Source organism: Phascolarctos cinereus, unplaced genomic scaffold (assembly GCF_003287225.1).
Source record: "Phascolarctos cinereus isolate Bilbo 61053 unplaced genomic scaffold, phaCin_HiC Scaffold_4;HRSCAF=312, whole genome shotgun sequence".
Taxonomy (NCBI): Eukaryota; Metazoa; Chordata; class Mammalia; order Diprotodontia; family Phascolarctidae; genus Phascolarctos; species Phascolarctos cinereus.
In genome coordinates, this window is record NW_027555847.1 from 528,210,103 (window position 1) to 528,228,154 (window position 18,052).

General features: G+C 37.1%; 1 long non-coding RNA gene across 2 annotated transcripts; it reads right to left on the reverse strand.

Annotated features, from left to right (window-relative positions):
• Positions 1-243: 243 nt before the first annotated feature.
• LOC110207818 (uncharacterized) lies at positions 244-16,518 on the reverse strand. Of its 2 annotated transcripts, XR_013485727.1 has the most exons (6): positions 16,407-16,518; positions 14,152-14,232; positions 11,264-11,382; positions 6,680-6,812; positions 3,763-3,841; positions 244-1,018 (listed from the first exon to the last, which is right to left on the reverse strand). It is a non-coding gene; the product is annotated as an uncharacterized LOC110207818 (long non-coding RNA). The 2 variants fall into 2 exon arrangements; XR_013485726.1 differs by lacking the exon at positions 6,680-6,812 and having other exon boundaries at positions 16,407-16,511.
• Between the last annotated feature and the right edge of the window lie 1,534 nt (positions 16,519-18,052).

Consider the following 18,052-nt stretch of genomic DNA (forward strand, 5'->3'; position numbering starts at 1 on the left):
TGGCACTCATCTAGTTTTCTCCATCATGCTCCATGTAACTTTCTCTCATCACCCCTCACCCGTTTTTTAGCTTCTTTTTATGTGTTGTCTTTCCCTTTAGAATGTAAGTTTCTAAAGTCAGTAATTTTTTTTATCATATTTGTATTTCCAGCACTTAGCACAGTGTCCAGCATATAATAAACACTTAATAAATGCTTTTTGACTGACTGCTCTCTAAATTGGTTTTTGGCACTACTACTCCTCTTGAAGATTTAAGTCCATTTATTTATTCAATTAACGCATATTTATTCAGTGACTACTATGTACAAAATACAGTGGAGATATGAAGAATAAAGTATAGGACCTTGCTTCATGGCTTAATATTTCTTCTCAGCTCTTTGAAGAGGATGTTCAGTTTGGATGGTTGCCTTACACTATCATTGCTACAATCAGCCAAGACTCAAGTATAAATATATGTATGTGTATATGTATTATACATGTATATAATATGTGATTACATCAAAAGAGACCCCCTATTATAGAAAATATCTTCACTGAGGCAGATAGCTAATTGTCAGAAGCTTATAGACTTAAATAGATGTTTGGAAATTCTGAGAGTATGTGTCAAAAGCAGAACTTGAATTCTGATCTTCCTAACTCCAAGGCTAGTAATCTATAAACTGTGTCATTCTGCTTATCTAATCTATGTGTATAGATAGGTAGATAGATAGATGCATATATATGTACATACATACATACATAGATACTTATACACATACATACACCTTCATAAACGTATAGGGATACATAAATGGGAGAGAATAAATAGATTGAATATATATGGATAGATAAATATTATCAAATTATTGAAAAATTATATGTTTCCAAAACAAATTAATATTCTAATTATTTAAATAATGAAATCATTGTTTGAAGTATGTTGACATCTTTTTGAGAATTGTGACCAAAGATGGTGGCTCATTCTTGTGAACATTATCAATGTTGGAAGTACGTCATCCTCCAAAGATAGATTTGATTTCTGGAAATCAAAAGTTATTTAGAATCAAGTCAGATGAGATCTAACTCTTCTTTAAACAACTGCAGTACTCTGCATTTCTTTCATGTTACTTAGCTCTTTCTAAGCTGTATTAAATTATTTTATAACTGATAAATTTATATAATTATAATATTATGTATACATATTATAATTATAATATATATAATAAACTTATATAATTGCATACTCACTGAAAACATGGACTAGGGACATCATTTACTGATCTTTGTAACCTCTACATTGCCCTGAAAACAGTATATGCTCAGTAAATATTGTAATGATGTCCTTTAGTTAGGCACTATGTCTGGAGTCCAGAAGTCTGGGTCTTTGTATAAGGGCATATGTGTCTTGAGATAAAGTGAAGATGGGGAGAGGAAAGCATTTTTCCTCTCTAGGAAGATTCTTTCTATCCCACTAGTACCTCACCTCTTGACCTCAATAGTCCACTCTATTATGTGATATAACCAAACCCAGGCCACTCTGACCAGGCTCCTGTTACTTGGAGTTAACTGAAATAGTACATATTCCCACACACTACCCACAACTCCTGAGGGGTGAGGAATTGAATGTTCCCTCTCTTAAAATGACTGCACTTGCAATTGAATTATCAGTCTTCAGCTATATACCACCATCTATCACTTCCTCACTGCCCCTCCCTGCCACCCCACCACCATTCAATTTTCTTTGCACCAAATAAAAATACTCCTGGTTACAGCTCTGCTAGTACTATCTGGACATAACATGCCTAGTGCTAAGAGGACCTGGACCACAGAAACCAGAACAAATATTAAAGAGATAAATCTTGATACAACCAAGTGAATGTTTCAAAGGTGTAATTTTCTGTGCATAACTCATCCTCCAATATGCAGAGATTTGCCTACAGAGCTAATGCCACATATGGATTAGGTCTTTTCTCTGGGGACCCAAACTTCTGGGCCCAACTTCACATCCAGGTACCTTGTGTGTACATAGGATACACCAACATCACCCCTCCATCATCCTGAGATCATACTTCCTCAGTCCTATTGCAAGAAAATAAGCATCTCTTATTCCTCTCATCCCCATGACTCAGATTTACCATGCACCCAGGCAAAATAATTTCACATGAAACCACTCCTTAGAATTTCATTTCCATTCAGTTTAACGCTGCCACTGTCCTGTCATTTTCATCTTCCACCCTCCCTTTTCATTGTGCCCTTTAGAACCTCTGCTATTACAAGAAAGAAAAAAAGAAAGAGAACATCCTTTTTCATTCCAGATATTTATTCTTTTCAAACCTTTCCCATCTTGTACTCACAGAAATCAAGAACACTTCAGAAGCAACTACATCAAGCTATCTACTCTCTAACCATTTTTATCTTTGGAAACTTGAATTCTACCCTGCTCTCCCCCCAACCCCACAACAGCCTGTCCCTGATAGGTAAGTTTTTACCTCATTTTGCCAGTGCCAGGCCTCCACAATACTTGTCAGCCTTCTCCTCACCACATATCCTCCTTTCTTCCCTTTCAACATTCCTTGATGTGTTGTGTTCCCCCATTAGAATGTAAACTCCTTAAAGGTAAAGTCTGTCTTCTTGATTGCATTTGCATCCCCAGTGCTTATCAGTTTCTAACAAAATATGGGCTTAGTAAATTTAGCAAGTTAGCTATCTGTTATCCATGATAACGATCTCCAGTACTACACTACAGTACTCATCTTCTCCCTCTCTATTTCAGTTAGTAATTTCATCAACTCCCATGGATTCAATTATCATCTCTACTTAGATGACTATTAAATCTACTTATTGAAACTAACCTCACCCCTAACTTTACATCTCATATTGCCAACTTTCTTTCCCACAAGTACTACCTGTCCTCTTGACCTCAATAGTCTAATCTAATATGGCCCAGGCTAAACTGACCAGTATCTTGTCACTTGAAGTCACTGTCATAAGACCTACTCCCCTGAACTACCCACTAGACTTTAAACACAACACAGCTTTTTAGGTATCTTAAACTGGACATCCCATAGACATCTTAATCTCAACATGTCCAAAACTGAACTCATCTTTTCCCCCACATCCTCCCTTCCTCCTAACTTCCCCATCACTGCTAAAGCTACCACTATCCACATTCCCCCTGTGAAATGAGTGGATGAGAACAATTTGTTCCAACAACCATGAAGGCAGCTATGAAGCACTTAGAGCTTGGTCAGGCATGGAAGATGCCAATGTTACAAACTGCATTCTGGGCCTTCATCCTGCTGTGAGACTTTGATGACTCAGGAAGAGAGAGTGAGGCTGATGACTTTGTGCAACTCTACATCACTGAAATCCAATTCACATGCAAGTTAACTCATCACCCATAATGTCATTGGTCCTATTCAGGAAGGAAGGATGAACAACAGTCTCCACAATCATCCCTTAGTCACCAAGGCTCACAACCTAGGTGTCATCCTTGACATTTCATTTTTTCTAATCCCTGATATGCAACCAGTGGTCAAGTCCTGTCATTTCTATCTTCACGATATCTCTCACATATGCCTCCTTCTCTCCTCCAACACTGACACAGTCTTAAACCAACTCTGATAACTTCATGCCTAGAATATTATGATAGCCTTCTGGTTGTTCTCCTTTCCTAAAGTTTCTCTCTTCTCAAGCCTATCCTCTACTCAGCTATCAAATTGATCTTCCTAAAATATAGGACTGACTAGGGATGTGCTAGACTCAGCTCTTACCAGCTCTTACCAGATTGTTGAGGCAGAGCCAAGATGGCAGAGTGAAATCAGTGACTTCCTTGAGCTCTCCTCCAAACCCCTCTGAATACCTGTAAAAAAAAAAATGGCTCTAAACAAATTCTATAGCAACAGAACACACAAGAAGACAGAGTGAAACAAATTTCCAGCCCAAGACAACCTGAATGGTTGTTCAGAAAGGTCTATTGTGCAAGGCTGGTAGAAGAGCACAGTTCAGCAGGGACACGCAGGCAAAGACCAAGCCTCAGCAAACATAGAGCAGGCCTCAGAGGAATGAATCACGGGCAGTTGTGGTGGTTTCCAGACGTTTCAACCCACAAATGTCAGACAACTTAGAAGGTAAGTAGGAAATGTGTGTGACTGTGGTGAGAGAGAAGCTCAGTCCCAGCCCCAATCCCAGGGTGGCAGCTACTACCAGAGCTCTTGGCCCACAGACTGAGGGGGAATCAAGTGGCTGATCAGAGGTGGATTGCAGGGATCTCCTTGCTGGTGCTGAGGCAGGACTCTCTTGCCTTGCCTGTGCTTGGATCTGTGTCACAATTCTACAAGGTGGTTCTGCATTGTGGAAGAATGGGGCATGGTAGAGCTTATAGAGGTGGTATAGAGTAAATCCTCCTCACAGTTCCAAGGGAGAAAAGAGTGCTTGTGGTCATTCATTGACCAGAGTGCAGGCTAGGAAAAGAGTAAACACCTCACCCTTAACCATACCACCTTGGAAGAACTGAAAATTTACAGGTCCCTAGAAATATCTCTGAAAACAGGTGCACAAAACCCCTGAACTTTGAGACAGTACATTCTCCACACTGGAAAGAGACCCTTACCTTAACAAAGAGTTTAAAACTCAAGTAATTGGCTGGGACCGTGAGCAAACTGTGCTAAAAAAAAATCAGACAATAGAATCTTTCTTTGATGACAAAGAAGATCAAAACCTATGACCAGAAGAAGACAACAAAGTCAAAGCTCCTACATCCAAAGCCTCCAAGAAAAATATGAATCAGTGCTAGGCCATGGAAGAGCTCCAAAAGGATTTTGAGAAGCAAGTAAGAGAAGTACAGGAAAAACTGGGAAGAGAAATGAGAGTGATGAAAGAAAATCACGGAAAACAAGTCAACAGTTTGATAAAGGAGACCCAAAAAAATACTGAAGAAAATAACACCTTAAAAAATAGCCTAACCCAAATGGCAAAAGAGGTCCAAAAAGCCAAGGAGGAGGAGAATGATTTAAAACCAGAATTGGCCAAATGAAAAAGGAAGTCCAAAGGAATTGGACTAGATGGCCTTGAGGTACCTTCTGATTCTGAAATTCTATGATTCTAGTAGATACTTGATAAGTGTTGAATCCATTTAAAATAGGATCAAAGATTTGGAGTTGTAAGAGACATTTGCAATTCAGTCATTTTTCAGTCATATCTGACTCTTGACTCCATTTGGGATTTTCTTGGAAAAGATACTGCACTGTTTTGCCATTTCTTTCTCCAGCTCATTTTACAGATGAAGGAATTGAGACTAACAGGATTAAGTGACTTGCCCAGGGTCACACAGCTTATAAATGTCCTAGGCCAGATTAGAAGTTAGGAAGGTGAATCTTCCTGACTCCAGGCCCAGCATTCTATCCACTGAGCCCCACCTAGCTGCCCCTGTAATGGACATTAGAGATTATCTAAGTCTAACCATTTCATTTTCCAGTTAATGAACTGAGACCAAGAGAAATTAAATGATTTGCTCAAGGTCACAGAAATAGTAAGTGGCAGAGCTGCAACTCAAATTAAGATCTTACAATTCCAAATCCAGATCTCTTTTCATTCTGTCACATTTTCTGTATATATCTGAGTGCAGAGGCAATAATTTTCTCATGATATATACACATACAAACAGATAGACACATGGAGAGAGAGAGAGAGAGAGAGAGAGAGAGAGAGAGAGAGAGAGAGTAGTTTAAACTGTACTTTTCCTCAACATATGAAGACATATCTATAAAAAATAAGTTCATGTGTATGTGAATATCAATCAGTCAATCAACATTTATTAAAAGTCTACTATGTTCCAGTTGTTATGCTAAGTGCTGGGGATAGAAAAAGAGGCAAAAAGACAGTCCCTCCCCTCAAGGAGCTTACAATCTAATGGCAGAGACAGCGTGCAAACAAATATAAATAGATAAATGAGTGAACACATATATTTATTTGTATTCTTATTATATATGTGTATACATATTTTTGCATAATACACAAAGCTAGTAGAACTATATAACACACATACACAAGGAAGGGAGGAAGGAAGGAAGGAAGGAAGGAAGGAAGGAAGGAAGGAAGGAAGGAAGGAAGGAAGGAAGGAAAGAATTGGCTTAGGGTTAATTAACTAAGGAATAAGATTCAGAATAGAAGTTTTGTGTTTATTTCTAGGAATTACATCTTAGGAAAGGCATTGAAAAGTTGTATCCACAGGAGGATATCCAGGAGGGTCAAGGTATTGGACAACCATGCCATGGGAGAATTACTTGAAGGAATCAGAAATGTTGGACCTAGAAAAGAGATGACTTGGGGAAGATTTGATACATGTCTTCAAGTATTTACCACGCTAACCTTTGGAAATAAGATTTAACTTTCCCTGCTTGGCCCCAGAGGGCAGAGCTAAGTACAAAGGATGTGTAACAAATATAGGCTGTAAGTGAAGAACTAGGTATTCCTTATCAGGGATACTTTAGACAGTTGAATTTTGGTTTGTTTGTTCTGAGAGTATCTTGGACTAGATAGCCTTTGAAGTTCCTCATAATTCTGTCTTGATGTGTGTCAGGGGTAGGGTGGGAAGAAGAAAGAACAAATGAGACTGAAGAAAAAATGCACTTTGGTTCTTTGGCCATTATAATCTGGTATGGATATTATAAATTATTAAATTCAACTGTGATTTACATACAAGGAAACTATGATTTGGGTGTCTTAGGTGAGTTGTCAAAGTTTGCATGACTTGTTAGTGGAGGAGTCTGGTTTTGGGTACATGCTTACTCTCAAGCAAATTATCGTATCTCTGTTTGCCCCAATTTCCTGACCTGTGAAGAGAAAAATAATAACAGTACTCATCTTTCAGGGTTGTTGTGAGGATCAAAATGATATATTGATTGTACATTGCTTAAAACAGTGGCTGGTATATGCTAAGAATTATAGTATTATTCTTTCTTTAGTTAAACATAATTGTTATAAATCTAAAGTGGGTTTAAAAATGCCAAAGGTAATAAGATTAATGATTTTTATATGGGATAATTTAACAATGCAATTAGCTGATTTGACATCATCTGAAGTTTTGTTTCATATTTTAAATACATGATATTGTTTATGTTATTGTATTTCTAAATTCTCTTCTGTTGTGAAATTTGAGAGACCATTGTAACAGAAATGGTGTTAGAGAAAACTTGCCTTTTATTCTGGAGACTGCTATGTTATGAATTGGGATTTTAAAAGGATGTGACAAAAATAGATATTTGAAAACTGTTAAATATTTAATGAGAAATATTTTGTTATAAAATGATAGTACAATTTTACTATAATAATGAATTCTCATTTGAAAATTCTTGGGTATTATGAAAGTATATAGCATGGTTTAAAAATGTAGCTTCAATATATTAATGATGAGTCATCTATCAGGTATTTGCTGTATATCTGAAGCCTCAGAATATGGTTAGTTTTAATTAATAAGTAAAGTATAAATGAAATGTTAACTGTTTGGGAAACATCAGGAAAAATATTCAAGCCCTAAGTTGTGGTTAGTGAAATTTTGCGATTTAAGGTAAAAATTATTGGGACTGTAATTTACTATTGTTTTGAATTTTGATTAGAGAAATAGTTGTCTGAATTTTCATGAAGCCAATAGCAGAAAATGGCATGTGCTGGGGTCTGGGAACTTCTAAAGGTGGATGTCTATGCCTGGGAAAAGTTTTGGGGATGACCTTGGCGTGGCCTAAGATAGTATCTTACTGACTCTATTTATTGATTGCATTATTTCCTTTCTGAAAAGGAAAATAAGTCCCTACATAGCTAATCTTGGGCTTTTTTTTCTTTTTAATACTCTGTGATTACATAATTGGTTGTCAGATATGACTCATGCCTGGAATAAAACAGAGATAAGGGAGTTTTTCCCCATGTTTTGATATGTGACATTGTTGTAACTACATTCCTCCTTTTCCTTTTATAGCAAATTTCTGTAAGAAGTTTGTAAGTACAATACTAAATCTATTGAAAAATAGATTGATACTGAAATATCTATGAGCTACTATAATAGGATGCAAGTATGAATAACTTATAATTTAACCTGTATTTGTGGCCAAATTATAATACAGGGATGCTATCTTCCTAAGGGAGAAATGATTAGACAAAGTAATAAGACAAAGATATAACATAAAAGTTTTCTGAATAAATAGAACCGCAAATATTAAGAAAATCAACAGGATAACACTGTTTTCTTTGTTATCCTTTTTCTTTTTTCGGCTGGTAAAAAGTTATTTATTTATTTATTTATTTTGCTAGGCAATGGGGTTAAGTGACTTGCCCAGGTCACACAGCTAGTAAGTGTCAAATATCTGAGGCCAGATTTGAACTCAGGTCCTCCTGACTCCAGGGCTGTTGCTCTATCCACTGCACCACTTAACTGCCCCTTAGACTGTTTTATTTAAGAACTATATACATGTGCATATGACTATCTTCTAAATTTATCTATCATGAAAATTCAGGCTTTGAGTATGTTTTGATAACGAGTTCTCAAAAGTGGATTAAGGATTTTACACATAAATTGTATTGATAATGGTGAAGAAAGTGAAATTATTTTCCCATTTTTAAAATATCTATCTGATAATTTTAAAAAGCAGAAGAGCTTATTTTACAGTTGGACCCTCATAATAATTTTTAAAAGATTCTTAAATCAGGTACAAGATCGGTAAAGACAGAAACAGCAAATGGTACATCAACTGAAATTCTCTGAAGTTTCAAAATTGGAGAACCAAATTTAAGTGATTGTACTGGATTATATTGTTCAAAATCATCTAGCAACCTCTAGATTTGAAACCAGAGAAATAGAGTTTTCTTCAGAGCTGTCCTGAGAATAAAACTTATTGTCCAAGAAAAGATATCTAGCTACCAGATGACTACATGAGACATCTGAGACTCAAAATGTGCTGGTTAAATGGATATGGAGAATGGGTTACTAGGATACAAGGATACTTGATGTTAGTTAACATTGATGATAATTATTGTATTGCTTTAGTCTTTTGTTTCTCATCTTAGTTTTTGAGACTCTGGTTTCTGATCTCAGCTTTGAGATCCTGGTTTATTTTTAATCTAATTATGATTCGGAATTTATGAAAAACCTTATAGAGTTGGTTTATAATGAATGGATTGAGGCAATAAAGACAGTAAGTGGTAAATAGTGGGAATTAAGTGAACCACACTATCTCCATCCAAAGACTGATGCAAGTTTTCTCGCAATTGTACATATCAAGAAATCCATATGTCTTATCTGAAAATTGGTCCCATATTGATCAATCAATCATTGGTTCTAAGGGTCCTTACCAAGTCCTTCTAACTACTCTTACAGCTCCCTCAATTCATTATAAACCAACTCTATAAGGTTTTTCATAAATTCCCAATCACAATTAGATTAAGTCAGGTTTCATTAATGTCAGGTTGCAGATTAAATTATTAAGAGGGCTCACAATGGATTAGTTTTGACAAGAAAGATTAACATGTCACAAAGGTAACCAAGAAGATTACTAAATTGATGCCTCAATTCATTGCTTCTATTTAGGTACCTGGTGGGGGGGAGGAGGAATATATATGTGTGTGTGTGTGTGTGTATGTGTGTGTGTGTGTAATTGAGGCATCAATTTAGTCATCCATAAAATGGTGTGAGATGAGTAGACTATAACCACCAATGTATCTTCCAGGTAGAACAATATGTGATTTAATACATACTTACTTACCATGAACTGACCTTACAGGTATACACATAAAGGGATCATTCATTCAGTGTGATTTTTTTGACAGGCTATGAACATCCTCTACCTACCACAAAATAATTCTTCTACTACTGCTTGAAGTTCTAGTGTTAGAGATTGGATAAAGCAACCATCTCCCTCCCCCCTGCCCACACCCAACATATACTCAAGACAAGCCAGGCCTACTTCAAAAATCACCTTCAAATTTCCTATATATAGGGGAAAAAAAATTCCTGATTCCCCAAAAGAATGTAGATCCTCAAGGAAAGGACTGTGATGGAGAAAGAAAAGAAAAAGAGAAGCGGGGAAAAGCTGCGTTCCTTAATCTTTAATCTATGTGACTTTGTTAGTACACTGAAATTGGGAGAAATTTGTTCCAAAGGGGTTGTAATTTGCAACCCAAAATTTTAAAGAGAAAGTAAAATCCAAAATATCAATGCCACCTTACCCTCATTAAAAAAAGGGGGTGGGAAAGCATTTCCCTCTCCTGGGCTTTCTTTTTACCCTGGTCTATGGCCTTTAGCTCTGAGATTCTTAACATTTGATTTATCATGGACCCCTTTGGCAGTCTAGGGAAACCTATAGATCCTTTCTTACAATAATGTTTTTTTTTGTAAATGCATAGTTAAAGAAAATGCTAAATTTAGTGTGTGAGTAGTATTGAAGCATAGTCATTTCCTACTGTGCTACAGTTAGTGGCTTCTGGAAGGATTTAAGATAGCTAATTACATAAAAAATTCATAGGCAAAAATATAAAACTGATTTCCAGTTTCAATGAGAAACCAATATACTTCTGGCTCAAGTAAGATGATGCCAAACACATATCACAAACCACAATAAAGAAACATTTTTAAATAGTCTGTAGCTTTCCTCATACTTCTGTTATATCAATGCTATAATTTAGCAATACCACAGCCATGTAATGACATATAAAGCTTAATGTGAGGAGAATACAAGTAGGAAAGGTTGGAAGGTCTAGATTCTATTCCCAGCTCCATTTCCAATTTACTGTGACCCTGGGTACAATCACTTAATCATAGTTTATAATTAACAGCTATAGGGAGGTTACATAGTGATGATACTCCCCTCAAGAGCTCAAGGTAGTTTACTAACTACAATTTCCATAGAAACATTAATCTCCTCACACCACCCTCTGAGTCATGGAAAGCATTGTTAATAAATAACACCAACATAAAGTCCCACTTACTCTGCTCTTCAATACAGCAACAAAAATTAATTGACAATGAAATGGTATGTCAGTGATGAAAGTAACAAACTTGGCACTACTAGACCTGAAGACACCTGCACTGCATGCTGAATTCACCCTGTCTTGATTCTTGCCACTAAGGTAAAATAAGAGAAAAACAGAAAAGGGATGAAGTAAAAATCTGACAGAACAAAGGAAGAAGTATTAAAAAAGACGATTGCAATCCCCCACAAGATAAAAGTCCTGGTGGGAATTTCATATGATGGGTCAATTCAGTAATTATTGGGTCCTCTTATAGAAGTATACTTACCTGTATAATTGTAGAGTTCAGCAATTTTATAAAGTGAGCTGTCCAAGTTCAATGTATTGGTTAGTTTTGCTGATTATTTTTCTCTCAATTTTTTATCCTTCATTCCAGAAAATGACTCCCTGTGTAACGGATAGGCGATGGTATATTTAGAAATGATTGTGATGTAAAAAAAAAGATATCAATAAAAAAAAAGTGTTTTCTTAGAGTATACTGTCTAGTTACTAGTTACTGACCCCAATTAGCATGTAGTGGGAAAGGAAAGCAGAGGTACTAGAAAAATGCCATAAAGAACTTGCCTTTTACTCAAAAAGCGGCAGTGTGACATAAAGGATTGAAAGTTAGCTTCAAAATTGGGAAGATCTGGGATCAAGTCCAATCTCAGACACATATAAAACATATGACCCTGGTCAAGCCTTTTAGTGCTCTAGGGCAATGTGTCAAATTCAAATAGAAAGGGGGGCAGGGGTAGTGGTGGTGATGGGGATGGGATCTGAACCCCTAAAAGCAAAAGACCATATCTTTGAAAAGCCCTGGACTTTCCACATGGTCAAGTCTCTGGCATTCACCTGAGGCAGTGACCCATCCCAGTAATCCTCTCAAATGTCCTTTTATTGTGGCCTAGCCCAATCTCCCAATTCTCTGTTACCTCTAACCTAGCCTACCCCTTCATTTTCTGTGCCCCCAGCCACTTCCCACCCTTAATTCTTTCTAGACCCCTTCTCTGTTCCCAGTTTTCTGTATAAAAGATCCCTCCATTAAGGTGTTCAGATTCAATCTGGCTAGCTTGTCAATACAGGCATTACAAACACTCAGATTCCTTAAGAGTCTGACCAAAAGTAGATTTTTCGAATCACACCCACCTTGACTGATGTTCTAATAAACCCTGTCTGGCTGAAAGAAAGCTTGGGTCAAATACATTCAAGGCAGGACCTGCATTGCTATTTTGGGGGTCCTAGCACCCCTAAACCTCAACAGTGGCACTAAACCATACATAAGGATCCCTGCCAGCTGTTATGTTGACTTAATTTAAAATTCCATCTTTCTATTTTTTATTGTATTTTTATTTATTTTGTTAAATATTACCCAATTATGTTTTAATTGGTTAATCTGATTTAATCTGGCAACATTGGAAGAATTGTGGGCCACAGGCCCATTGTGTGTATTTGACACCTATATTCTAGGTCCTCACTTTGGTGTTCCCTATATCAATGAAATCACAGTCTCTATGACTACACAGTTTAAGAATAAGAAATTCACAGAATTTAAGAAGTCTCTATTTTAAAAAACAAATTCAGATGGCAGGCATTTACATTTTATTGTGAATTAGTTTAGTCAAGATAATTTAGATGAACAGCTGAGATCAAGCTGACAGATGAAGTACTGGTCTCCCCATGGCGTAATGATACCTTTAGTTTGCAAAGTATGTAAAATATTGGCACATTCTTATATCGTTTTCTGATTTTATATTCAACAATTTTCTGAAATGGCTAGCAGCTCCTTGAAATGAGATAATCACCAGCCCTTGAGCTGTATCTACCTACTCTACCCAATAAGTTCCAGGGGCTTCCTATTACCTCTAGGTTCACCTTTCTGGCTATATTTTTCAGTATTTCCCTTCATACACTATCTGGTCCAGCCAAATTTTCCTCCTTGCAGTTCCTCAAACAAGACTCTTCATTTCTAATCTCTGGACCATTGCACTGGCTGCCCTCTATGATTGAAATGCACATCCTCCTCATTTTAAAATCCCTAATTTCCTTCAAAACTCTAGTGCCACATCCAACATAAATCCTTTCTTAGGTGACACAATGGAAAGAGCCTTGAGACAGGAAGACCTGAGTTCAAATGCAGCCTCAGACACTTACTAGAGGAATGACCCTGAGAAAGTACTTAACCCTTTTTGCCTCAGTTTCCTCATCTATAAAATGAGCTGGAGAAGGAATTGACAAATCACTCCAATATCTTTGTCAGGAACAAATGGGGTTGTGAAGAGTCAGACAGACATGACTAAAATAACTGAACAGCAGCAGTTGCTAGTACTTCTCCCCTCAAAATTACTTTGTGTTGATTGTTTATATTTTATATGAGAGGTGGTGTGCTATAGTGGGGAGAAAGATGGTCTCAGAATCAGCAAAACCAGGGTTCAAGTTCTACCTCTGACATATCCTGGCTCTGTGAATCTGGGCAGGCCTCTTAGTGCCTCAGGCATCTTTCCAATATCATAAATTTCAGAGTACCTACAGAAAGAAAGTGGTATTGGTAGAATTTCCTCATCAGTCCCTACACCAGTGAAATAACAGGACTAGTCATGCTATTCATGAATACAAATCAAGTTCTACAAAGGGGGTATTTACTTCTATAATTGCCTGTAAATGTATTATTCATTTCAGAAGCTTGACATGATGATTACAGTTGCTCATTCGGATACATAATAGAATGGACTTTGAGTCGCATATCTTCTGCCTTGCATGATGATGATAAGCATTAGGAAGCTGAAAATATCAATTGTTTGGTGATATGTGGGACACAGTAGATTTATTTGTATTCTGTCCTTTGAAAAACATTCCTTCTATAGACTTTTTTTTATGAGGTACAGCTCAAGGGCTGGTGATTACCTCATTTTAAGGAGCTCCTAACCATTTCAGAAAATAGTTGAATATAATATCGGAAAATGATGCAAGAGGGTGACAATATTTTACACACTTTGCAAACCAAATGCATTCTGCTGGAAAGCAATATCTTCTGCTGGCTACTATTTTGATATCTTGTGGTAGGCTTTGGAGTTCCGTGCTGTAATCTTTGATTTTTCTGATAGGCTTTGGTGCAATTACACTGATACACCTCAGTAATCATAAGACTACAACTTCATGTAAGCTTTCAAGGCTGACCTGGGGACATCTTGATGGCAAAACTGGAAGAAGATCAGCAGTTTCATTTTCACTAACTTTTCCTCTTGCTTCTGTTTACACCTAGGATTTAATGAATTGGAAAGTTCACTTGGAAATGATTCAAAATAGAAATGGAAAAAGGAAACTTTCAGATGGGGAGAAACTTTAAAAAAGAAGTCTGCCAAATTATGCTGAGAGTGAGCTTTATAGCAGTCTTCCTAATTAATTAACTTTGCTGATAACAGGAAAACCAGACCTGGCCTGCCTAGCCCTGGGGCCACTGCTGCTGCAATCTCACTTGGTAAGCTAGTAGACTAAGCTACCTCTTTAAGAGATCAGACCCTCCACTGGCACCTCATTGAACTGGAAATTAAGTTCCATTTTAGAAAACACAAAACAACACAAACATTTTAAATGAACAAGAAGTAGTTTCCAAGGCATGAAAAAGATTAGCTTTTTTCATTTATTTGTTCATTTTATGGAAGATGAATATCCCTAGAACTCTGTCTTTGTTCCTGGTACCATTTTCCTAAAAGAAGCATGTTGACATATAAGATTAGGAAATACATTTTGGGGGGATTGGACTTCTTTTTCTTCCCCTTGCTCCTTCCTGAACATGTGGACACCAGAAAGAAGTGAGAGGCCAGCAAACCAAGCACACAGAGGGACAGAGTCAATCAATCAATGTACTAGCATTTATTAAACATCTATTAAGTGCTAGACACTGAGCTAAGCCTCAGTTACATAAAGATAGATAAAAAAAAAGTACCTGTTCTGAAGATCACAATTTTATGAGAGAGACAATATGTAGGCAACTATGTAGAGTCAATGTTAGAGAAGGTGGGTGGTGAGATGATAGAGCAATGGATCAGGAAACAAGACAAACTGAGTTCAAATCCAGTCTCATACACTTAATAGTCGTATGATCCTGGACAAGTCACTTAACCTCAGTTTCCTCAACTATGAAATAAATCCTAAAGTGCTATATAAATGCTAGCTATTATTTCTATGTACAAATAAGATTATATATGTATATATTTATGCATATTATATCTAATAAATTGAGGAAAGTGTCAGAGGGAAGGCACTAATATTAGGAAGGATTGGGAAAGACTTCTTGCAGAAGGGAGAACTTTAGAGAAAATATGAAAGAAGTCAGGAAAGCCAAGAGATAGAAATAGGGAAGAATGATCTACACATGGGGGACAGCCAGAGAAAATACTCACAGTTAGTGAGATGTAGTTTATGTTGAAAGAACAGAAAGGAGGCCAGTGATACCTCCTTGACCAATAGTCGGAAACAAGACTCAGGTACATCAGCAGCTTATTTTTTATACTCTAAGACACACTCAGAAGAAATGAGCCAGATTCCTCTTTTTGTATTACTAGTCATCTCAAATAAACTTAACACTTTCTGATCTCTTTCTTTTGGAAGGCCATATATTCCTTTATTCATAACTCTTGCTCCCCACCCACCTTGGAATGATACTTACTCTGCATTACTTTTCATGAGTCATGCTAAACCTTAATTCCTTTATTCAATATATATTTATCTAGTGCTTATTATTTATTATCTGGTCTTCATCTCTCAGGCCTCAGTTTTTTCATCTATAAAATATGGAGGAGAATTAAATAGTCTCTAATTAGCCTTTACATCTCTAAAATTCTGTAGCAACCCCTCTGGCCTTCAAACTATCACTGCATTGGCAAGTTAAGTTCCTGGTGGAAAGAATACTATTTTTTCTTTCAGTGTTCCAGTTAACCCTGAGAAGTTGCTGCTTCTAATATTATCACTTACAAGCCCCGATTCTGTCTGCCCCCAATAATGATCAAGCAATGTGGCTAAGTGGATATAACACTGGACCTGGAGTCAGGAAGACTCATCCTCCTGAGTTTAAATCTGGCATTAGATATTGACTAACTGTATGACCCTGGGCAAGTCACTTAACCCTGTTTGCCTTAGTTTCCTCATCTGTAAAATGAGCTGGGAAAGGAAATGGCAAATCAATCCACTATCTTTGCCAAGAAAATCCCAAATGGGATCATAGAGAGTTGGACACAACTGACCAACAACTAAACAAGAACAAATTGCTGAAAATGTATAGCAAGAACAGCAGTTAGAAAACAATCCACTAAACCAAGAGGTTCACTCTCCCCTTATAGAAAGTCATTAAGGAGAGTGAGCAGACTCAACTTAAAGTAAAAAGGTAACAAGACACACATGTTGGGAACATGTGGAGTGGAAGGGGTACCTACCTTGTGACTCCTGTCTTCGTTACTTCTTTTCTTCTTTCCCACAGTTTCAACCAAATTCACGTAGGCATAAGGCATCTGCAAAGGACAAGGCCCTCCCCTTGGTTGCATAATAGTTTATGACAGGACATGACTGGGTCAAACAGTTTGCCTGTTGTGCTTCCCAATCCTTACCAGACTTGGCTGCTGCTTTTGCTACTGACTCTGAGCAGCCCAACCCTTAATGGTTGTGTTACATTTCCAGGTCCCACCAATCACTTGTATACCCCTCTCAGAAGACTTGTTCACCTAAGATCAAGGGAAGAAAAAAAGAAAAACACATAAAGGGGAACAAAAGTGCCATGTGTTTATGTGGGCACATGAATACTAGGTGAAAGGGCAGCTGCTGCCCTTCCTCCATTCAGTGGCTCATAGCAGTTCATGCCTGGATCACCTCAATCACCAGGAAGGAAAAATACAAAAGCACTAAGCCAAGGGCACATTGATTCTTTTATATTCAAACTCAGTTATGGCTCTGAGCATGAATTTTCAGTCCCTTCATTTCCTTAGCCAACCAGAAGACTGATCATTCACTCAACACCAGCACCAATGACTAACCATAGCACATTAGGATATTTTGCTACTTGCCTAGGGTTGGAATGGGGAAGCTATAAAAAAACCTACCCTGGAGAATTTGAGTTCATATTCTGATTGGAAGTCCAGGCCACAAATAAGAGAAAAGGCAAATGACCATAGAGGAGAATACATAATGAAGTGCTAAGTAACATGGATAATCAGTGTTCTCAACTTTGTTTAAACCTTCATCTCTCCTAGTAGCTTCCAATCTCTGACCCCTCCAGTCCTCCTCCATAATGCTATCTAAGTAATCAGCCATTTTTCTAACCTACAAATTAAATTATAGTGATTCCTTATTGCATTCCAAATAAAGTATAAGCTGCCTGTGGCTGAAGGTTTCCTACCATTTTGCCCAAAGTTACCTGTACAGTTTCATCTCATATTCCTCTCCTTCATTTACTCTCCAGGCCAACAAATTGAAATCTGCTCTGTTTTCCATTTTTACCTGGCTCTCTTCCATTTCTTCCTTCACTCTGGTCTCAGAAGAAAATGTGGCCCTATCTATTAGTTTCTCCAGAAACTTGACCCCACTCTCCTCTATCTACTCCCACTTTTCTTCTCTCTCTTCCTCTCTATTATTTCTTTCCTTGCTGCCTACAAGCATTCCCAATTCTCAGCCACCACAAAAAAAAACCAACTCACTTGATCCTACCATTCCCATTAGTTATTGTCCTATATCTAGCACCATTGTGCTTACTTTGTATAATGAAAAAGATAAATTTGGCTATTTTCATCAGCTGTCTCTTATTCTCTCCAAGAGATAGAGTAGGATCTATTACTGCTAAAGTATAACACCCACTCTTTTCTATAAATGTCATTCTTTGATTTTTCTCTGGGAAGCTGATTAAACTATACCAACATACAGGGAGCTTCAACATATTGTATATCATTACCATCAAAAGAGCCTGATTAATCCTATGTATGTCAGATGCATAACAGAGTTTTATAGGCAAAGGCCACTAATCTTTCAGTAATGACGATCTAAAATAGAAAATGCATACATAAAGAAGAAAAACACAGACAAATCTCTCTTA